At 43.8% G+C, this 22,046-nt stretch overlaps 1 protein-coding gene across 2 annotated transcripts in view; it reads right to left on the reverse strand.

Moving 5' to 3' along the window:
• Positions 1-22,046, reverse strand: part of FAM171A1 (family with sequence similarity 171 member A1) — a 285,910-nt gene that overhangs the window by 69,174 nt on the left and 194,690 nt on the right. The gene's annotated exons all lie outside the window — the stretch shown is intronic.

Below are 22,046 nucleotides of genomic sequence, written 5' to 3' on the forward strand. Positions count from 1 at the left end.
ATGGCAGGTTTGCTATATAGATTCTGAGTGTCTTTTTTGCAGGGTTTTGAAAAAGTTTACAAAATGTCAGTTATTGGAGGGAGTTTGTGTCATTGTTACTGAGGCTGACACCAGAATTAGAATATTTGGGATCCAAGTTGGTGACTAGAAGCCAGTAGACTTTCCTCTCGCTCTCCAGCTATTGCTTTTAAATCATTATGGCGTGTAAAAAAAAAATCTCGGTATAGTCCTAGTACTGGACACCTACTGTACCTTCTTCTACAGTACTGATGGACGTCCATATAATACGGGGATTGCCACAACCACCGTTGCTCTTGCTCGAAAGTATTAGAGGAGAAGGTTCACCTCCATCTTCCCTAGGATTGTTTGCCACTTTCAGTCCGGCGACCCCGATGCCTCCACATCCCACTCTCGGCAGGATTCTCTCCTTGTGGCATGGCGAGTCACTCATCGATGTCATGGGGATGACTCTTCTGGAGGCAGGGAATGTAGTCAGAGACTCTGATACCAATACAACCGCCCTTGTGGCCAAAATGAACATCCCAGCAACTTCTAGCACTACTTCTGCATTGCATAATGAGTTTGGACCTTCTCATGATTTTTCTGGAATGGCTGGATCATCTTCAATTGACTTTGGTTTGAGGGGAAGCATCAGGATGGTGAAACCTGCAGATTTCACATTGGAATGTATTTAGATAAATATAGAGGGTTTGGGTAAAGTAATGTTCTCTCAATTTATGCCTTTAACGGCTAACTATACTGCAATAAAAAAGTTGAATACTGAATCATGATTAATTACTTTAATAATTACCTGTGTTCTAGATTCAAAGAGTTAATTTTGAAACAGTATTTTAAGTATAAGAGCCAGTTGTTTTGTGGCCTAAGAGTACAAATCTCCCTGATGTAGTGAAGAAAACCCAGATGAGATGGAGAGCTTTTTACAACTTAAGCAGAAAGTCCTATCGCTGGATGTAACCTTTTTCCTAAAATTTCCCTGTAAGTGTATAGTGTCTTATTAGGGTAATAAGTTTGTCTTTTTGGACCCTTCTCATCTAGAGACTTTTCTTAAAGGAAAAAGCTGTGTGTTAGCTCCTTGAGGTTCTGGGATTTGCATTATTATTGTACTCAGCTTGGATGGCAGTTCTTTTGATATTTTTTCTTTAAATTCTGATTTGTTTTCCTTTTATTTAGTTCCCCCCCCCCCCCCAGTATAGATGGGTTCTTGAGATATATTATAATATTGGTCTTTTGTATGATTTTGCCTTGATGTTACCTTTATTTTATCTATTCATAAATTTTTATTTTTTATTGTACATGATTAATTGTTAATAAAAATTATTATGACTCATGATTAATTATTGTGGCAAAATCTGAAGCTGTAATAGCCCAGCTGATTTCAGAATCAACAAGATTTATCTCATATTAAATTGTTGCAGGAGAGTTTAGTGAAGAATATACTCTATTATCCAGTAAGGTGGAAAATTTAGAGAATTTACTACAACGTAAAAATCTATATTTTATAAATTTTCCTCATATCCCATTGGTTTCTGCTCAGGACATGTTCAGAAGATATCTATTGGAGGTTCTTAAAATTTTGAAATCTGACCTTCTACCTACAGCATGGATTTATTACCTACTACCTCCCAAAAGTGGAGCAACAAAACTATCAAATCCTTCTTCAGTATTGGATGATTCTTTGGACTTAGCAATTTTGATGCATCTCTGACAAAGCCCTCTACTTTATTGGTTACTTTGGATTTGGACTCTGATAAAGACGGTTTCTTAAAATGCATTTTAGACTTCGGGGATCACTCTTTCTGCAGTATAAAATCATGGTTTTTCCTGATGTAGTTAGATCAACCCAGAAGAAACGGAAACAGTTTTTCCTTTTGAGACCTATGGTTTTGCAATTAGGGGCACACATTTTTCTTAAGTTCCCCTGTAAATGTTGTGTTAAATGTAATGCTAACATGTATGTTTTTTTCCAACCCAGCTAACTTACCTTTTTTTCTGCTGATACATTTGTCTTTTCAGATCCTCCTATCCTGCTTCGGTTACGTAGATGTAAAGCAACATCTTTTAAAATTATTCCCTGGTTCTAGTTGCTATTTGTGCTTGTTCTTGCATCCCTCATATATTGTTGACCTGATCTTGGTTGATGGGAAAATTACTTTTCTTTTTTTCTTTTTTCCTATTTTTGTATTGCTAAGATCCAGATTTGCATGCTCAAGTATATCTTGAAATTGTATTGAAAATTATATATTTAAAAAGTAAAAAAATGAATTAGAATATTTTTTTTGTATACTGAGTAGTGAGGAAAAATATCATAGTTTAGTCCAGCCACACATTTCAGAATTACCTTTAGCCAATGCGGTATGGATTTCTTTTACTGTATTAATGTATGTATTCCTTGATTTTATTTGCAGTCTACCCCCCAAAACCACATTCATCAGACCCTGTGTCATGATTTTTGAAAAGTATTTATGCTATGTATGTGTGTGTATACAGTGAAAGAGCTTATGTTTCTTCAGACCTTCATAATATGCATTACTGGATCAAGAGTCCTTGCATTCTGTTCACACTACAATTTGCTAACTCCTTACACTCTTTCGATTGGCACACACACACACCCACACATATATATATACATACATTTATTTATTTATTTACACACACACTAAAGTTTAATATTTAAAAGTATGATGTCCAATTATGTGTTATTACAAGATTGTTCAGGGAGGGTGATAGGTGATCATGATTGTTGAGTTTAATTATGAAAATCTTAAGGGACAAAGGGGGTTGCAGAGGGCTGAAGGTTTGCCTAGGGATCATCTTTCACTGCCAGCATAACTGGGATGCTCAGGTGAGAGTAAAGGTGACAAGCAACTTAACGCACCTCGTCTTACACGGAAACTATGACACTTTTTGTTAGCTACAAATCTCATTATCAATGGTACATTCAAGGTTTACTTTTAGGTTGCTACAGATTGTGAAAATGTTTGCCTCAGAAGTGAAAAAAAAACAAAAAAACCCTAAAAAAATAAGTTTTCATCATTGCAAATCATTCATAAAAAAAAATCCCCTCCATCATAGGTGTACATTAAGTAGGAAACGAGCTCCTTCTAGTGATGTACATTCACTGCTGTCTTGGGCCTGTTCTTCTAGTGCCCTCCTCCCGCCCAGACACCAGTTCCTTTACAGTTATGTATACAAAAAGAGGGAGTTCTTCACATCAGTTTTTCTTTAAAATACTGACACAATACCATAAGTGCATTTTTGCTCCACCAAGTGCAGCACAGTGCAACCACCAACTGGCTGGCACAGAGGGATGGAGTTTAGGTCAGTTCCAGAATCCATAGCAGGAACCGCAACATAGGTCCTTCTAAGCTGAGCGTGTGAGTGTTTGCTCATATATTTTGGAGCATCGCTCACAGGTTTGACATGGTCGTGCACATACATTTTTCTTTGCACTATATATAGAAATGCAATGCTAATAACTGGTGCTCAAAAATTATTGGTTTAAAAACAAAATGTGCACACACCTAGTCACTCCTTGGAGGGAGCATTGGGATGCAGGCATAGCCATGGTCAGAGGTCCATGCTTCTATTGGTCTGCAGTCAAAACAGCTGATCAGCAGCATCATATGCTATTAGTACGATATTACTGACCAAGCAGGGATTTTGAAAACTGGTAGAAACACCTGTCTCTTTTCAACCCAAAGCTCCCCTGTATTTATGTAGACATATTGGGGTAGATTTTCAAAGGGTTACGCGCGTAACCCTTTAAAACCCACCCTGCGTGCGCCGAGCCTATTTTGCATAGGCTCAGCGGTGCGCATAAGCCTCGGAACGCGCGTATGTCCTGGGGCTTTGAAAAAGGGGCGGGAAGGGGGTGGGGCAGTGGGCGTGGAGCTGGTCTGGGGGCGGGACCGAGGCCTCTGGCACAGAGGCCGTGCCTGGGGATGGCGCGCCGGCAGCTGGCCAGCGCGTGCAAGTAACTCCTTGAAATAAGGTAGAGGGGGAAGGTTGGGGGAGAGCGGAAGAAAAGTTCCCTCCGAGGCGGGGAAAGCCATTGGGACTCCCCTAGGGCTCGGCATGCGCAAGGTGCACAAGTGTGCACCCCCTTGCGCGCGCCGACCCCGGATTTTATAACATGCGTGCAGCAACACGCATATGTTATATAATCGGGCGTAGATTTGCGCGCACAAACGTACCCCGCGCGCGCTGGTTTAAAAATCTGCCCCATTATGTATAGAAAAAAAAATAATGCCAGCTGAGTGTCCAACCTGCTCCCAATCCTTGTTGATTTTGGAATAATGTATTTTTATTCCCAAATGTGATGGAGTGTGTAATCCTATCCCTGGAATAATCCAGTGGGAAACCAGAACTACAACTCTCCTGCAGACAAGCCAGTAAGAGGAGAAGGCAGGTGCTACACATTTCTAATTAAGGCTGTATTTAAGCAGCCTGGGAGATCCTAACAATGCATCTTGTCACACCAAAGAAAGGCTCTGGTTTCTTATTATGGTATACAGGCCCAGAGCAGGACAGTATCTGTACAGTGTAAAGAAGTGTATATCAAGACCACCTTAAAAGACCAGTTTCAGACATTTAACCTGGTCCACTTTAAAGCACAGCCCAGAAAGGAATCCTGGCTCTCAAGGCATTTCCCTGAGGAGGGGGGCCTAAGAGAGCAGGCCCAGGAGGGGACAGAGAGGCCCTGGGGTTGGAGGAAGGCAGATATCTTACTGAATATGTGAGAATATGTGAGTGCAAATGTTTGATTTGAGCTGCTGAGGTAAGCAGGCTGTTTCTGTTATTGTTTCACTGTTAATAAAGCAAACCAGGAAGAATGGGGTAAGCCAGGGATTGATCATATCCTGCAACTTGTGTAACCCTTACTGGGGGGCGAGTAGTCCAAAGGGTACACAAACATATTTATTTTCTTCGGGGCTGCTCCGGCTAGCAGTTTACATCCCATGATTGAGTCTCTGTCCCGTGGTGGATTCTGTTTATGGGGGGAAGCTCTCGCTTTTGGCCAAGATCATGGTGTCTTGCTTTTAGTATGTTTAGAATGTAGCTGCATCCCAAGGGGTGAGATGCTGGGACAAATCAGACAGAACCAGGCTCTGCGTTTAAAATAATGTTTACTGATTTGGCATTGATTAAATAAAAGTCCATTTGTCCATAATGTTGAAGTTACATCTGACTTCTGGTACATGTGTACTTTTCTGTTTAGTCATGGAAGGTGTGGAATCTAGGATAGTTCACGTTTTCAATAGTGTAGTCTGATTGCCATGTTAGTCCAATCAAAGACAATGAAAAAAAGATCAAACAGTTTCAGGTGTTATTTTTTTGGACTAGCCTAACATTTTTAACCTGACGGGAGCATAGTTCTCTTGTGAAGATATGATGACCCTCGGAGTGAGGAAACTCACCCAAAGATGAGATTTGTGCATTGTTCTCTCAACCTAGATTGCACAAATCTCATCTTTGGGTGAGCTTCCTCACTCCGAGGGTCATCAAATCTTCACAAGAGAGCACTGTTCTGTTCGTACGTCTCACTTTGAATGTCAAAGTGGCCCCTAACCCCTACACTAATACCTAAATCTCACCTCGAGTTACTAGGTGGGCCTCCCATAGAGATATAAATACCTATCTAGGGTGAGGGCATTATGGCCTCTCTCTCTCTCTCTTTCTCTCAGGTGATATTTAGTGCATTTTGATAAATCCATGCCTAAGACAAGTACACAGTTTTACCCGCACTTTTTGAGCATGTAAAACACATTGACAGTAAGGTTTATGCTCACAAAATGTGCCTTCAGCTTCAAGTAAAACTGTGCGTTCAGCTGAATCCACCTTTCTGCATTGGCCTGATCATCTGTGACATGCTCTATGATACAGACCTTGCAGGAAATAAGTGAAAAACAAGGCATGTACACACACACACACTACCTATTTGCCAAAAGAGTTCAAGTAGGGTGTACTGTAAATTAAAATGTAAAAAAAAACAGCAGAGAAGCAATACAGAGTTTGTGATTTGTCAAACGTAGGACCGATGCCATAGGAAAAAGTATAATTTTGTTTCTTTTTTTTGAAGGAAATGTAAGAAACAGAATAATTTAGGCCAAACCTCCCCCTCACCCCATCCCAAAGAACCAGAAACGAAGCTGACAAGCTGACAAGCTGGCATGTCTGTATATTTTCATTGTGTGTGTATATGTATTTATTTATAAATATTTGATATTCTGTCTTTTCCCAAGAATGGCCTCAAGGTGGATTACAATCAAATTTAAATTAAACTTACAACTTGCAATAACAATATTGTGAATTGCAGGGTCGTTTGCAGTCATAATTGAATATAAAAGCTCTTACAGGAATTCCATCTTTTACAGGGCCTTTAACATCAACTCTACTTTGCTTGAATGTTTCCACCTGGGCTCAAGACAAAGAGCTACCGAACAGTGGAATTTAACAAACCTGCACACCAGCTCGTTAATCGGGTAATGTTTGCAACTTAAAATCACTTTCAAAAATCCAGATGTATTTTCATATACTATACTCAGCTCTGGAGAACTAAAACTTAACAATAATAAAATCTAGCTCTTGCCATAACAATGTTCATTTCTGGCTCTTGGACAATAGTGACTTGAAAAAAAGGTCCAAAATGCATTTACAGAATTTTTAGGGATATGGTCAATTTCTTTTTTATCCCTTTTTAATGATGATGATAAAAACAGATAGAAAGAAAACTATGGGCCAAATGCACTAAGTGCACTTCCCATAGATATGACATAGGAAAACCACCGCAGCCCTAGATTCTTGATACCTAACCAGAACTCAAACATGAGATGAAGTAGAAACGATAGACTAGGCCCTAAGATTTTACCTGCTAACATTAATTTATCAGCCTCTAATGGGAAGAAAATACAGCCGCACGAAGGTCAATAACTGCTATCCCCAGAGACTTGGCGAATGAGCCCATGGGACTCGGGCCCATACAGTCTCCTCCTGAGATTTTGATAATTAACTCCAACAATCAAGATCGTCCTCCACCTTCCTCCCCTGAATCCCATCCTACACCCCAAGAATGATGCTGTAAAAACACAGGACAGTAGTGTTTCTTGAGTTCCTGCTGGTCTTCTGGGAACAATTTAAGAAATCAGCACCAACAGCACTAGAAGAGCCAAGGGGCTGCACTTGCATTGGCTGATTTTTACGTGATTAGCGATGTCCTGCCAGTTTTTTTTTTTTTATCACGGGGCTCTCACCAGCTCTCACCAGTGTTAAGGCACTCCATTTCAAAAAATGATTTAGCCCTCCATTACCTCTCTCTATATAACAAAACAAATTTTTTTTTACATAGAACATTCACTAACTTAACACTGAAAATTACTTTCCAGTCATGGGGTTCTAGGCAGATTCTGAAATCTTTTACTGGATCAGCATATGAATTATCTAAAAATATTATATATGAGCTTTTGAAACTACAGAGGTCATTTCTTCAGATGTCACATCCGAGACATTCACATCTGAAGAAGGGACCTATGTGGTCTCAATAGCTCATGCATAACATTTCTGAATGCTGCTTAACATTGCGCCATCACAGCTTTCGGAGACTCCAATTTGCTCCAGGAACCATACATCTACTAGATCACTGCATTACACATTCCAGTCACTAAACCGAAAATAAAATGCTTTTTTTCTACCTTTGTTATCTTAGGGGGGTTTCTTTTGTATTGTTCTTGTTTCTTTTTCTTAATGTTCTCTTCTGTCTTCTCCTAATTTCTTTTCTAGGCCCTCCTTTCCATTTTATTTTTTTTTCTCTCTGCTATCTTCATCACTTTTTCTCCTCCCAGGCATCTATCTTTCCTTCATTTCTCTCTTCTCTACTCTAAATCTGTCCCTTGATTCAGCATCACTTTACTCTCTCTAGCCTCTCACACCTCATCTCCTTCTCATTCCTATCCTTCATCTCTCACCCTTCAGTTCTCCCTGTCCCAAAACTTCACTTCTCCCATACTCCCCTCCATTGCTCCTCGCACCCTCATTGGGTTGCTTCCCACATCAATCTCCTGCTATCTGGCTGCCTTCTCGCCCAACAGCCATCCCTTTCTCACACCACTTCTCATCATCTCCACATTGGCTTTCTCACCCTCTCTTAACCATTTTATTTTATTCCACTCCCCTCACATTCTCCTATCCCTTCTGTCATGGTGTACTGCCAGTATTCTGACCCATGGGACAGGAGTGGGACTGAATGCTGATGAGGCTGGCTGGAGCAGGACAGGAATCAGGTATCATCTGCCTGTATTGGCTGCCCTCTCCTTGGGTTGAGCCCTCAGGTGCTGGTGGCTGGCAGAATTCAGACAGGCGCAGATACACACACTCCAGGTACTGGAAAAGGCACACAGGAGTGGAACATACCCACAGCTGGCATGGAACAAAAGGATGCCCAATGAAACAAGACAGACAAGGACACAAGACAAAACCGGACAGAACAAACAAGACAGGGAAGAATATGAGGCCTGAAAGTTGGACCAAATTAAGGCCTCAGAGGAAAGCCATAACACAAAAACAGAACTGCAGTTTGGGAGGGAAGGAAGCAAGACAAAAGCAAAACAGGGCTGAGGCTAGGTCCTAAATGGGCAGACCCAGTAAAGACAAACAAGGAACAAGAAGACAAGGCAAGACAAACCAGGCCAAGGACAAAAAACAGACAACATGAATGCAGGGCAAACCAAAACATGAGGCCAAAAGCAGAGTGGAACTAAGGACAGGATCCAAGACCAAGTTGTGGCACCAAGCAGGCACCAAGCAGGGTGCAAGGCAGCAGCCGCCAGCAGGACCTCCAAGCCATAAACTCTGGAGGACTAGACAGCACATAGTCAAGGCCCACTGAAAGTTCCTGCTGGTGGGAGGCAAGAACTGCCCACAAACCCTTATATTCTCCAGTTTGTCTCCTCACCCCATCATCCCTGCTCTGATTCCCTTACCCCTAATTATCTCCTCTCTAGCTTATTCCCATCACAACCTCTCTAACTCTCACCCACAGTCATCCCCTTACATATTTTCCCCTCCCCCCTCAAAATCCTCTCTAACTCTCTTTCATACATGCTCCCCCATCACCCCTTATGGATCTTACATACCAGCCCTGCTCATCACCCCCCTTTATCTTTCTTAAACCCTTCTTCTTCCCAGTTTCTGGATCTGGGTTATGAATCGGCTCTTGAGGAAGGGAGGAGTTAGCAAACTGTTATGATCTACTCCTCAAGAAGGGAGGAGTTAGCCATCTGTAATGAATCTGCTCCTGAGAAAGGGAGTAGTAAACAATCTGTAAGGGTTTAGACTGCGGAGTAGCAATCTGTTATGAATCTGTTGCTAAAGACTCCTGATGGAGAAGGAGTAGCAATCTGTTACCAGCGGAGTGCTTGGAGAGGGCACTCAGCTGTAGAGGAATGTAGATAGGTGGATCTTTGGGCCGATGGCAGATGACTGCGCCCCCAGGAGGATATCCTGAGAGGGACCACCGGCTAGGCTTGAGTACGGAGACAGACACAGATAATTCTTTTATTAGACAGGTTAGCAGAACCACCAGAGGTGGCAGTAGTGAGCTGATATGCCCGGCAGGGCTGGAGTCCCTCAGGTACTGGAACAGCGATTCCAGGGTTGCTGAGAAATGTCTGTATCTGCGATAGCTTCCAGGCAGTAGAGAATCTTCAGAGTGTTCAGGAACATGGGCCCTCGAGGAGCGAATACCGGTTCCTATCTGCAATCTGAAATAAAGAAAAGAGAGCGAGGCCCCCGAGGAGCGGGTACCCCTGGTAAGTCCGAGGAGGCAGAGTAGCTTGGGAGTAAAGCCGAAGCAATCCCCCTTTGCTAACTCAATTTGTTAGCGAATACTGAGACCTTTTATATTGGAAGCGGATGACGTCATCTCAGGGGACACCCCCGGGGTTCGCGCCCTTGCTGGTACATCAATCTTTGAAGAGCTAGGTTGAGCAGCCTCATTAGCCTCGGACCTCCTCCATCTTCGCCAGAGCTCCCGCATCTTAGAGGTGTACACTGTGGAGTTCACAACCCTGGCCTCTGAAGTTAATTGGAGAGAGGATAGCCTGGTTGTCATTTTCCTGGAAGGCCGCTCAGGGAAGATTAGAGCTGATCTCACTGCCCGAGAGCTTCCCACCTTGCTGGAGGCTCTCATTGCTCTAACCAGTAAGACTGATCGATACCTCATCGCCCGTATGCCTGTGGCATTGAGCTCATTCCCAGATCTACCCCTCCACAAGGCCGGGTCTACCCTCCATCTCCACTTGAGACACTTGCCATGTCAACTTGTATTAAAAAAAAAACTGTCCCTTGGATTCATCCAGCTATCTTCTTCTCCAGCAGGAGCCGGTTTCTTTTTCATTTCAAAGAAAGATGGATCTCTCAGATTGTGTATACATTACCACAGTCTGAATGCTATTACCAAAATGGAGAGGTACCCTCTGCCATTAATAACTGAGATTTTTGACCGCCTGCAGGGCTCCAAGATATTTACAAAACTGGACGTCCAGGAAATGTATAACCTTATCCGCATCAAGGCTGGAGTCGAATGGAAGTCCGTTTTCAACAGAGGCAATGGATAAAATGAGTATTTAGTAATGCCATTCAGGCTTTGCAACTTCCCTGCAGTCTTCCAGAAAATGGTCAATGAGAACTTCCATGACCTGCTGTACACCTATGAGGTCATGTATCTGGGTGACATACTGATTTTTCATAGAGATGTTCAGACCGTACTACAGCGCTTCCAGGAGAATAACCTCTATGCCAAACTGGAGAAATGTCTCTTTGAGTAAGGGTAACTCCCCTTCTTTGGGTATATAGTCTCTTAAGGCGGGTTTCAGATGGTCCTGGCCAAGGCAAAAGCCATCCTGGAGTACTCTCGCCCAGTAGGACTCCAAGCTTTGCAAAGGTTCCTAGGGTTTGCTAATTATTACCGCCAGTTTGTTCCTAATTACTTCTCCTTGGCAGCCTCCCTTACTGTCCTTACCCGCAAGGGTGTCAACACTAAGGATTGACCGCCAGAGGCTACTGAAGCTTTTCAGAGACTAAAGGACACTTTTGCCCATGGACCTTGTCTATGCCACCCGGATCCCACATGGCCCTTCATTCTGGAGTTAGATGCCTCTACCCTTAGGATAGGGGCAGTCCTTAGCCAACACACTTCTGAAGCTGGTCTTTATCCATGTTCCTTCTTCTCCAAGAAGTTCTCTTTGGCTGAGCACAACTACAGAATTGGAGACCAGGAACTCTTGGCAGTCAAGTTGGCCCTAGAAGAGTAGCGTCATCTTCTTGAGGGGGTCCAACATCGCATCATCATATACATGGACACAAGCTCAGCAGCTCAACTGTAGGCAAGCTCACTGGTCCTTGTTCTTTGCCCATTTCGATTTTGAGTTGCGATACCACCCTGCACTCAAAAATTAACAAGAAGATGCCCTCTCCCATTCTTTTCAGACCAAGGATGTCCTTTAAGCTCCAAGAAATATTATCAATCCCGCCAAGATACTCCTGGCCACAACGATACCCATCCCTCCAGGGAAAACAGTAGTGCCTTTCAGATTGTGTAAAAAGGTGTTAAAATGGGCCCATGACTCCCACATAGTAGGACATCCTGGATGGGCACGAATTCTCGAATTGCTTCAACTGCACTACTGACCCCAAGTGACGCAGGATGATAAGGCCTATGTTGACTTGTGTCTCACCTGTGCACAGCAAAAAGCTTTGCATGGCTGACTCTGGGGGCTGTTACAGCCGTTGCCAGCCCTCAAGAAACTGTGGACCCACTTGTCCAAGTATTTTATCATGGACCTCTCACTCTCTAATGGTGCCACCATAATAAGGGTGGTAATCAACCGCTTCTCCAAAATGGCGCATTTTGTCCCATTGCCCAGACTTCCTTCTGCACCAGAGTTGGCATGTCTCTTTACCCTCCACATCTTCTGCTTCTATGGCATACAACATATCTTATCAGATAGAGGGGTTCAGTTTAACGCCCATTACTGGCCCTCCCTCTGCAAGAAATTTGGCATCACTCTGGACTACACAACTTCCTATCATCCACAGGACAATGAACAAGCAGAACGCACTAATCATTCTTTTAAAATGTTCTTTTGTTCCTACTTCAAAGAGTGCCAGGACAACTGGGCCACTCTCCTGCCCTGGGCCGAATTTTCTCACAATAATCATATTAATGTAGCCACCTGCTCTTTTCCTTTCCAAATTGTTTATGGAAAATAATCCCACCTCCTGTTGCCTCTGGCTGTGACAGTCCCTTCGCCCGTGGCTCAACTTTCTGCCCAATGATTACATGACCTGTGGGATCAAATCAATCAGCTAATTGAAAAGGTCACTATAAGAGCCAAGAGAACTGTCAATGCTTGAAGGAGACCAGCTCCCCAGTTCAAGATAGGTGATAAAGTTTGGCTAAGAGGCAGACATGGCTGCAGCTTCCTTCCTTATGATTTGCCCCATGCTTCATAGGACCGTTCCCAGTGACACAACAAAGTGGTCCGGTTACCTACCTGTTGAAACTACTGCCTACCTTAAAAATCCACAACGTGTTCCATGTTTCATTACTCAAATTATTGGTACTTTCCTGACCCTCCAGAGCACTGCCCGAACCCTAAGAGATTATCTTTGAGGAAGATCAAGAATATGAAGTCCAAGAGATCCTGGACTCCTGCTGAAGAGGCAGAAAAATTGAGTACCTGATCTCCTGGAAGAATTATGGTCCAGGGGAAAACTCATGGGAGCCATCATCTAACATACGGGAACCCAATCTACTAAAGGACCAGTGGTACTCAATGAAACCCAAAGCCTCAGGGAGGGGGCTTAAGACGGGAGATACTGTTGTGTTTGATGGCTTGCAGGCTTCCCCGCGAGCTGTCATTTTTATCTTTGTGGCTGGCACACTATGGCTGGCCATCACTGTTCCCGATGCGGCTTTTGTGGCAGGATGCTGCCAAAAGCCGCCAGCTCCTCTCTTTGCCGTGCCTAATGTCAGGACTCTTAGACCACGGCGGGAAAGTCCCCGTGGCCCCTACTGATGACATCATTTTTTTCACCCTATATAACGGTAGCTCTCCCAATGCACTCTGCCTCAACAACAGCTACATCTAGTAGTGCGTATTGTTTGTTCCTGCCTTTGTCTGCCCAGCCTGTTCCTGCCTTCGTCTGACCAGCCTGTTCCTGCCTGTGTCTGTCCAGCCCACTCCTGCCTTGCCTGCCCAGTTTGCCTCCACCCTATCCATCCATCTTCTTCTCCCTTGGATGGATACCTGGTTTCAACCCTTGGCCTGGACTCTCGATATGCCTGAATGCTGCCTGCCTCGACCCTTTCCCTGGACTCTCAATATGCCTGAACATCACCTGCCTCTGACCATAGCCTACTCTTGGACCAAGTCCTTAGTCATCAGCAGAGACCTTCGCCTAGGTCCTGCTGGCCCCAGCACCCAAAGGCTCAACATGAGGCGAATGAGGGCTGATAAAGGTGACTGATATCTGCTTTGCCTGTGTCCATCTGCTGGCGGTGAGAAACTTCAGGGCTCCTCCCTGCAGGCAGACCCAATTTCACCCCAGCCCAAGGGTCCACAGATACAATACACCCCTTGTCTTGGGATCACAGGCTATGACTGTGTCTGTATCCGGTCCAGCCTTTCCCCTCTTATTGATGAAAGAGGACAGGGTGAAAGCCAATTAGACTAAAGCACAGGAAATAGCAGAACAGAAAACAAACTGCTCTACTCCTACTTCTCCCCACATACTGCCTGCAGTGTCTCTGCTCAGTCTCCCCTCCTCCCCCTCCTATCGAGACAGGAAGGGGATGGGGTGAGTTTGGAGCAAGTACCGTTTTCTCTCCTCCCTTTTCCAGCCCACTCCTTCCTGTTCCTTACAGAGAAGTAAGCAGAACAGCTGTTTGAAATCTGGGGCACTGGCCAATAGATTTGGGTAAGAGCCCTGGGTGCCCATGGCTAGCGATGCTCCGGCCCGAGAATTTTTAGGATGTCTATAACTAGTATTGCTATCCTGTGGATAACTTCCACACCTGCTTGTGCAATAGTCCAAGCTCTAACAATTGCTTTAGAATTCAAAGGTGGGCTACATCTCTATCAGGAATAACGCCAACTGCATTCATATAGACAAAACTTCCCAAGGGAATAATTAGCTGCTATTTTTTTTAATCAATTATTCAGAGGTACCATGGTTATTTTTACTCTACTGCTGTTTTAATTGCATGGGGGAGGGAATCAGTGCAGTTAGAACAGTGTGCTGGTTTTATGGTGAAACATCTCATTTAGGAGGAGAAACTGTTTCAGTTTCCTCTCAAAATGCTTTTATCCCTCTACTCTCCCTGCGAAGTAATGTATTCTCCCCATATTTACAGATCTGTTTTTAATAATGCAGCACAGCTTTATTTCATCTTTTATATTCTTGTGTCACTTAGATTATGGAGCTTTTTCTCTATTTCATTTGCATTTTAGTCTAAAGCTTTGGCATGTTTGCATATTCTTAATGCAGGGTTTGACCAACCCTAGGTGGCGGGTCACCATGGCAACCAGAAATCTAGGCCTATGTGGCCAAGGAGGAGGAGGAGGTGACAGCGTCGGTGGGCACAAACAGGCCAAAGAGGATGAGGTGGTGGTGGGGTCAACGGGCCAGCGTGGGTCATAGAGGAAGTGGTGGCAGAGGTGTCAGCGGGCCAGCATGGGCCAAAGACGAAGCGGCAGTGTTAGAGGGCCTGAACAGGCCAAAAAGAAGGCAGTGGCAGCGTCAGTGGGTCTATTGTGGGCAAAAGAGGGGGCCAGCGGTCCCACATGGGCCAAAGAGGAGGCAGCAAGGTCAGGCAGGCCAATGGGAGGAGGAAGAGGAGGTGAAAGTGCTTGTGCAGGCTAAGGGGGGCAGAGTAGGACCCCAGGAGGAGAGCTGCTGCTTATTGGCAGTGGAGCACAGTGAGTAAGAGACTGCTGAGGGGAAAAGGTTGCCATTTGAGAGAGTCGGAGACTACTTTTGCCAGATCTTTTCAACATATATTGATTGTGTAACGATGTCCCAAAAGTGTTCCTTTTTAACTGCATCGGTGTCTTCACAGAGACACTGGACATGTCGTGTAGTAAAGAGGATGCAATGGTTTTCGGACACTGTCCAGTGGGAGCTGTCTTGCAGGGAGAGCTGTTTCTATAAAACAGATGCCCACAAGGTTTATATTGTCCTTTTTTTCAGTCTTCTATCCTAGATATGTGGTTAGGACTCGAGGGTTCCCTGGCCTCCATGATTAGGGAGTCTTCTTGGGGTTCAAGAGGATCCTGAAAGTGAGAGAACCAGAAGGTGATCTTGTGTAAGAGATGAGTTAGTTTCATACTCATCTGTATTAGGAGATTTTCTCAGTTGGTTAGGAGAGTGGATTTGCCTGGGCCAGAGGGAGGACTGCCAGGCTGGTGAAGCTGCTACAGAGTTTCTGTTTAAGGAAAAGTCTGCAGGTGCTCACCTTAACTGTTTGGGAGATTAGTCCAGTTTTCATCTCCTGGAACCCAGAGATTTGCATTCCATATGCCAGGAACGTTCCAGATGACCGGGAGCATCTCTAAAAAGTACGCTGTGAAAAAGTAGACTATGAGGGAATTCTGGAGGCACAGATTCCCCAATGCAGCAGATTTCTGTATGGATTGCTCTAGACACAAGCGTACCATCTACCAGATTGATCATTTGCATCAAGCACCCCAGTAAACGGATTTATTTTGAAACAATGCCAGACTTGTGCGGCCATGTGGTTTCATTATATTGGGGGGTACCAGAGGACATTTCACAACTCTAAAGGCCTTGACCCAGTCCTCTTCTCCCCCTGCCAGGAAAGGACCCAGGGAATATGGGTTGTTTAATTGCCTCACCATTCCCAATGCCCCTAAATTGTACTAGTAGATGGAATAGAAGTTACAACTATAATTGAAATAAATGTGAATGTAACCCCTAGGTGGGAAAATCCCAGATAGTGGACCAAAGGCTCACACATCAGCTCAGAGCCTATTTTCATAGTTCTTCAAAGCTTTTGAATCAACTCTATGTTTCCAGGGCTCCCTGTGAGGGGAAGGTTAACTTCAAGGCATTTATACTTTGCTCCAAAGCCACCCTTCCAACTCCTTGGAAACAGTACAGATAATCTCCCAGAATGAATAGCAGCAATAAACACGCTGGAAACTGTGTGAGCTCCAACTCAATTTTAATGATAAATTATAAAAGTGAATTTCTGATTCTTTACAGCTCTTGATAATACCAGTACAACTTATTCTTAGAAGGTGAAATTCCATACATTTTTGGACCCTACTCTTCAAGTAAAGATCTTCCAAATAGTTAAACCAATTCCTTAAGTGATTTAAGGCCTTACTTCTCCTGAATTTATGATTTAATCCTCAGATTCTTCCCATAGGTAATGGTTAGAAAAATGTATCCCAACTGATTATTAATCTGAAAGTTCCCAGTGTTCCTGCTTTTCCTGAAGACTTTTCTATTTACCGCTCCTCCTCTGATAGTACCAGGTCGGGACTATTTTTCCCCTTTCTCTCTCTCTCTCCCCCTCCCCCAGCAAAGTGCATCAATGGCTTTGCCAGTGGGACATACTAGGCGGTCGCTGGAATGGGGTGGGTGGCCATAGCTCGATGCAAGTGGCGTTATGTTTGAAAAAGGAAGGAGTCGTGACGTGGAGGTAGGAGAGATTGCTGATAGTATGATTTTGGGGGGGGGGTCCAGAAGAAAGAAAAAGTTCACCGCCTGGGGATTCTGGACATCCTTGCACCAGCACTGCCTGTCAGGCCTTGTATCCACTCGGCAATTACAAAACCCCCTGTCAGGAGTGAGGTACAGAAGTTGCTCCCTCATGGCACTTCCATCACAGTTTTTGAACGGAGCTGCCAGAAGTGAGAAATTACTGTACCACACTCTTGGCAGGGCCTTTTTAAGTAGTGGGGAGATGGGAAGGGATATGGTTGGTTGGCTCAGGACTAATGCACAACAGGTGGGTGTGGGCAGGGTCTGGTGTGGGAAAGTCATTTTTTAAAAAACGAGATCAGGCGAATGGGGGTGGGGAGATGCCCAATCTGTGAACCAGAGAGCAATTTTAACATTTAGGAGGGAATGTGTGGTGTATGTATGGGGAGTGTGTGTGTGTGTATGGTGTATGTATAGAGGGGGGGGGGGGGGGGGGGGGTATTTCATGGACCGGCAGGGATGAAGTAGGAAATCAGGCCACAGGCCTCTTTACTTCTTTTTTTTTTTTATTTATAAATTTAAAGCGCTGCTTACTCAGATATCTTTTGTTATCTTGAGTACAGATTGTGATGTTTTATATATTATTTATGTTATGTATGTAAAAAATGTAATCCACGTTGAATTTATGGAAATAGCAGTAAATAAAATGGCATAAATAAATTTATTTATTTATTTTTATTTATTTGAGTTTTTTCTATACCGGCATTCACGGAGTTCGTATCATGTCGGTTTACATAAAACAAGGGGTGATCAATAAATTATAAACGTACTTAACTATAACATGAGTATACATTTAAATAAAGTGGCAATAAATAAAGTGGCAAGTTATCCTGCCACACAAGGTTGGATAACCAAAAACCCTACGCGGCTATATTCAAACATAGCCATTTAGGTTAATTTATCCAGCTACATGTAGCCAGATAACTTTAGGGAAGTATATTCAGCAGGAAATTTTTCTGGCTAAATTGTCCACTAAATGGCTTACTGAATTTCGGCCTCAAAGGGTCTCCAAAACTCTGGCCAAAAATACAGGGTAAGGCACTATCTCCAATCATTTACCAAGGCCTCTGTCAGCAAAAGCCTCAGAGTCCTTTTCTCAGGAAAATAATCAGACAATTTTCCAGAGTTACCTACAGAAGGGTAACTCAGGAAAATGTAACTAAGAATCCATGCACTGAGATGGTGTCAGGGGTTTGTAAAGATTATGACCACACCAGAAATGAATTTGGGGGGGGGCCCAAGCTTAACATGGGTGGGCAATTGATATACAGGTCTAGGTCCTACTAGTTGTACTCGTTATCAATAAATAATGCCTTAGAGTGCATCTGACAATGGATTTCTAAGTAGTTCATCATGAGTGATGCTTTAAAATATTTTAATTCTATTATTTCAAGTACTTACCTTATTAACCTGTACTAATTTATTTTATATTTATTGCAGTTTATAAATACACATCACATAAAAAGTAAACAGAGAACACTTATAAACATCAGATCCAATCACATAATAAAACAAATATCATTGTATTCTTTTATGAATCCTCTTTCTAAAAATGCAGAGAATATCATAACTACGATAAAACAGCAATAATCATAATAATAATCATAAGAAGATTTGCAACAGGTGCAGAACAGAACTAGGACATGCACAAAAATATATTAAAATTCTAGTGTCACCTCAGAGATGGCAAGACAAACTCCCTCCACTGCCAAACATTTTTTGAAATAAGACAAATCCCTATAAAAAAAAAACAAAAAACAACCCTCCTAGAACCTTGCAGCATCATTCCATAATACCACTAGCTCTCAGGACTCAAACAACAGCAACCTTATCTACGAAAAGGCAGGAAAGGCAAACATTATACCAGGGCCTGGAACACTAATACACCATTTAGTGGGCAAACAGAACAAGTCGAGCTGCTACAAATCCCTACAGAGAAACTACACGCTAGCCAAAATACTGCACCCTTGTCACACATGTGCAACATAGACAGAATAAGGGACTACAAATTATAAACAAACATGCATAGAAAATTAAAATGGAAAGCCTGAGAAATCAGACTTTGTGAAAACAGAAATACTGAAGAAAAAGTATAACACAAATATATAAGAAATGCACATTCCCAAAGGCGGCATATTCCAATCACAGAAAGTCAAAATATTTTTTTTTACCTTTGTTGTCTGATCTTATTTTTCTAATCGGTTGGTCCCAGTCTCTCTGTCCCCTTGTCTGTCTTTTCCTAATTCCTTTTTCAGGGTCTCTATTATTCTGTTTCTTCTCTCTCCTCTTCTTTCCTTTCTCCTTCATACACACACACACACACACACACAGACTCTCTCTCTCACATGTGCTCTCTCATACAGGCTCTCACTCTTGCATGCTCTCTGTCACAAACACACAGGCTCCCACTTCCACACACTCTTTCTCACCAGGTTCCCACTCTCATATGCTCTCTCTCACACGCAGGTTCCCCTACACACACACACACACACACACACACACAGGGCTCGGACTCTCATATGCACTGTCTCACACGCAGGCTCCCATTCCCCCCTCCACACACACATAAACTTTCACTTTTACATGCTCTCATTCACACTACACACACACAGGCTCTCACTCACACATGCTTTTACATGCAGGCTCCCATGCCCTCAAACACACACACAGAGGCTCTTGCTCTCACTCTCACATCTTCTCTCTCACACGCAAGCTCCCATTCCCACACATATAAACTCCCGCTTTCATATGCTGTCTCACATGAAGGCTCCCATTCCCCCCCACAGACACACCTAGGTTCTCACTCTTACATTCTCTCTCATACACAGGTCCACATTCCTACAGAATTACACAGGCTCTCACATGCTCTGTCTTACAAGCAGGCTTCCACTCCCACACACACACACACATGGATGCTCCCACTTTCATGCTCTCTCTCACAGGAAGGCTCCCACTTTCATATGCTCTCTCCCTCTCATACACACACACACACACACACACACACACACACAAAGGATCTCACTCAGACATGTTCTCTCTTTCACACAAAAAAAGTTGGAACACCCACATACACTTTCTCTTTCGCTCTCTCACTCTCTCTCACATACACACACACACACATACCCAGGCAGGCAGGCTCCCAATCACACACAGACAGACAGACACACACATACACACAAACACATACAACCCAGGCAAGATCCCATTCACACACAATCTCAAACACAAAACCCAGGCAGTCTCCCCATTGAGAGCAGAAGGGGGAGCCCATTCTGCTGCTCCTCCTCATTTGCCAGCCCTGCACTTTTCAAAACTTGTGTGGCTAGCACTTCCTCTATGCCAATCTCATGCATTGTGAAATCAGCATAGAACATCTGCTAGCTAAGAAAGTTTTGAATTCTGTAAGACCGTCAAAGAGGCAAAATGGGCGAACCAGCTTTTTCCCAGCAGGTCCTCTTCATTCTTTGGACGCCAGTAGGATGATATCCAACCTCTTCTTTCTTCAATCACTGGTGGGATAGGGTCCACCAGCAGCCTTGCGGGCCTCTCTTCTTTCTTCAACTGCCTGTGGGCTGGCGTCCATTGGTGGCCTTGCGGACCTCCTCCTTTCTTTGGCTGCCACTCCCCTGGGTGTGCATACCTGGCACTGCCAGGCCTGTCCGCAGCAGTCCTGTGACAAGGCCTCTCTTCTTGGGCTGCTGGAAATTACAGATTGGATGGGCCTGAGCCCAAACCACCTCCGGCTATGCTACTGGACCATCTGATTCTCCCACATGGGGGAGCTCAACCCCCAAACCTCAGCTCACTAATCTCTCTCTACCTCCCCAGACCTTCCGGTAAGGAAACCTATGGTTCCTTACATTAATAATTGCTGTGGGAGAAATCAGTGGAAAAAAATGATGGGGGATGCCAGATTTTCGATGCAGTTTTCCTGTTTGCATATAAACCTGACTGAGAATGAGGCGTAACAATTCCCACTGCAATTTTTAACAGTTCAAAGTGTTAATATAAATATTTCCTGTTCTGATACTAAGTTACTATTTCTTCACACTCTTGGGGAAGCTGTAATATACCAGACAGAAAGGATCTGGGATGGACTAGTAAATAGGAACCTGCCTTCCTTCCTTTCTCACGGCAGCCAGGTTCTGAAAACAAGAACCCATCTGACCCACAAGGCAAAGCCAGACTCCGGAGGGAGTCTCATGAGTCGTCACGTCTCCCTAAGCTTCTCAATCCAGTTCTTTTTCTTCGGGATTTGCTGGCTGCCCACTTATGACTAACGCAGTTCCAGCTGCTTGGGAGGGGAAACACTGGCTCCAATTAGAGAGTTCTTGAAAAAAAAGGGCTGTTGAACCTTTTGACCATTGCTGAGCAGGAAGAACAGCACTGCACACAATATAATTTGCCTGCATATGCTTTCATTGGAAATCTACTATGCGGCCAAGTTACTTTGAGGCTGGAGTTTAGAAACGAACACCCATGTGGGCAGACCTCCAGGAGGGCTCAGATAATGATCAGCCATGTTTTGGTGAGCAGCAATATAATTTAATTTAAACTTAAAAAAACAAATCTCTTGATGGAAGGGGTAGCAGATATTGGCCTACAGCTGTTACACAATAAAGATGATGCCTCATCTCTGTGCCAGGGAAACGACACCCATCGTCCACAATAGAGAGGGCCTATGATGTAGCCTCCCACCACTGTGCAAAAGCTAGGGATAGCAACCCAAGATCTCAAAGAAAATGCACGCATTTTGAAATGTGTTGTTAGAAAAGAATTCAGAAAATTAGCTGGAAGGTCGTGATTTGAAGTGAATGGATCCATGAGATGATGGGAGGAGGTAAAACCCTAGTAGAAGACCTGGTCAAAAGGAAAAATGAGATTTGCTAGCTATGTACTCAGATGTTCTGATGGTAAATTAGCTAATTAATACTAGAGGGCAGGATAGAGAGGAAAGCAGAGAGCAGGCTGGGGAAAGTGAGCACAGGGGGGACGACGACTGGTGCGCCACAGCTGCCGACTTGTGTATTGAAGACAGCACCTGATGACGATGGATCCATTTTATTGCAAAGTTACAAGCCCAAATAAAATAACCAAAGAGCACCCACCCTCAGCATAGGAATTATTTAGTAAGATTGCCAGCTTATTCCCGTTTTGCAGGGCAGGCTTATCTAATCCTGGCTTCAGCCTGCTGCAGATATGGACTTGAAACCCTGCTTTTCTTAGGGAAATCAGAAGCA

This window comes from Rhinatrema bivittatum, chromosome 2 (assembly GCF_901001135.1).
Source record: "Rhinatrema bivittatum chromosome 2, aRhiBiv1.1, whole genome shotgun sequence".
Lineage (NCBI taxonomy): Eukaryota > Metazoa > Chordata > Amphibia > Gymnophiona > Rhinatrematidae > Rhinatrema > Rhinatrema bivittatum.